General features: G+C 43.3%; 1 protein-coding gene across 1 annotated transcript in view; it reads left to right on the top strand.

The window, feature by feature from the left end:
* The window catches only part of nbeal2 (neurobeachin-like 2), a 117,447-nt gene extending 115,928 nt beyond the window's left edge, over window positions 1–1,519 (top strand). The window contains exon 60 of the mRNA XM_042315698.1: window positions 1–1,519. This exon is cut by the window's left edge and continues 691 nt beyond it. The gene's annotated coding sequence lies outside the window, so the exon portion shown is untranslated.
* The last annotated feature ends 714 nt before the right edge of the window (window positions 1,520–2,233 follow it).

Below are 2,233 nucleotides of genomic sequence, written 5' to 3'. Positions count from 1 at the left end.
ACCCCTTTTACTGGGTTGTTCCGAGGCCAGTTGTGTGGCAATGGCACCTTGTCTAAAACTCCTTGAAACTTGAAAACGATAAACGTTGCAAGAGATTTCCATGGTGAAGTACCAGTGTAGACCACTAGAGGGTGGGATTTCTCTCTCTACATGTGTGCAATCCTGCTGAAAATAAAATGCAATATGGTCCAGACGGTATGTGCGGTTTGTATTGTCACATGATGGATGGTGATGTTCACAACAAATGAACCACTGTTGCCTTAAATAGGAGAGAAGAGATGTTGTATGACTTGTACGGTATATAGCATCTGTATGTGCAGCTCACATTACTGCTTTAGAGGATTGCTTTGATTGGTTGTGTGTTCCTGATGTGTTGCCTGTGTTGCATTCATTAATGACTCATTTAGTTTGTCTGTGTCTTCATCTTCACTCTTTACACAGATACTATTTTCCAGCAGAGAATACCTTACTGTAGCTGTTGTTATTGTTTCAAACTTGTTGTAACTGAAAAGTGCCTGTCATCTTTCCCTCCCTCCCTCCTGGTCTGTCCATCACTTTTTCTTCTGTAGCAGGCCGGTGTTTCACAGTGGCTCCAGTCTTCGTAAGGACCTGCGTGTCCTCGGCAACCAAACCTGCATCACTTGTAACTAACGGTCATATTGTTGGTAAACTGTTAGACAGACAGCTGTTAAAGGGTCCTCATCCATCAGGGCGATTTAACCTTTTATACTGCTGGTATCTTGTTATTTTCTGAAGCACTGAGTTGAACCCTTTTGAACTAGAGATGCCTTGTGTCCCAAATGGCACTCTTTCCCCTATTATAGTGCACTACTTTTGCTCAGGGCTCCGGTCCAAAGCACTGCACCATATAGGGAATAGGGTGCGATTTGAGAGGCAGTCGTGGTGTCTGTAGAACACATGGGTGGAAAGATAGACTTGGGCTCCCAACGAGCCAGTAGAGGAATGTACTTCCTGTGAAAACCCCCCTTTTTTCTGCGGTTGGGTTGGAGAGAGACTGTTGTTATGCACTGTCATGTTGGGATGGAAGAGACGCAAAGGGAGCGTTCCAAATAGCGCCATGTGTAGTGCACTACTTTTGACCCGGGGCCCCATATATGGTGGCATTTGGGACTCAGTCACAAAGACAAAAGGGAACTGTTGGGGAAATGCAATGGCAACAAAATCGCGTCTACCAGCTACCGTCTCCAGTCTCTACTAACAGGCTGCAATCTGTGATTGGATGGAGAGTGAATTTTTAGAGAAAAAGAGAGAATATTGCTGTAATCTTTTCCACCATTCCGGCTCTCTCAGTAGCACTTGAGTCTGGGAACGAGGTTAATATTGCTGTAACTTTGATGGTTGTTTTACTGCGTGTCGCTATACTATGTGTTTAAAAGGTCAAGGGTCACAATATATGGTAATGCATTATTACATGTCTGTGTTAATGATCTGGCTGTGATGTTGACAGAATGTCTGGGTTTTATTGAAAAAGGTGGGCCTGAAATGCCTGCAGAAATGATACGTGTCTGTTTGCTTTATTGTCTCTTGTCAATAGTTTCTCTATTGGCCCTGGTCCAAAGTCGTACACTATATAGGGAATAGGACCTATGGAACTCTGACTTGTTTTCATAATCAGTTCATCCACTTTTATCCTCCTGACTGATCTCTCACCAGACCTGGGTTCAAATACTATTCAGAATCATTAAAAATACTTTATCTGAGCTTGATTGAGCATGCCTGATTTGATGGACCAATAGAATAGTCCCAAAATGGGAAACGATAAAAAGTAGTATTTTGATCCCAGGTCTGTGTCCCACACCACAGTCTAGACACTGATCTAGAATCAGGTCCCTGAGCCCCAGGATACTACTGAATCTAAGAACACTCTAGAATCAGGTCCCTGAGCCCCAGGATACTACTGCTGAATAAAGAACTCCAGGTGGAAGTTGCCTCTAGACACTGATCTAGAATCAGGTCCCTGAGCCCCAGGACACTACTGCTGAATAAAGAACTCCAGGTGGAAGTTGCCTCTAGACACTGATCTAGAATCAGATTCTAACCTTAAGTAATAATGGGGAAAATGAAAAATGTATCTAATGGCCGAACCGAACGTGTGTGTGTGTGCTCGCATACACCCCTAAAAGACCTTCGCTTGAAAAAAATAGAAATAGTACTGTTTGTCCATTTTGAGACGCCGTAGCCAGTATACACTTCCTCAAAAATAATCAGAATT

This window comes from Oncorhynchus tshawytscha, unplaced genomic scaffold (genome assembly GCF_018296145.1).
Source record: "Oncorhynchus tshawytscha isolate Ot180627B unplaced genomic scaffold, Otsh_v2.0 Un_contig_5348_pilon_pilon, whole genome shotgun sequence".
Lineage (NCBI taxonomy): Eukaryota > Metazoa > Chordata > Actinopteri > Salmoniformes > Salmonidae > Oncorhynchus > Oncorhynchus tshawytscha.
The sequence above is the reverse complement of the archived record's forward strand: the minus strand, read 5'-3'. Positions and strand labels throughout refer to the sequence as shown.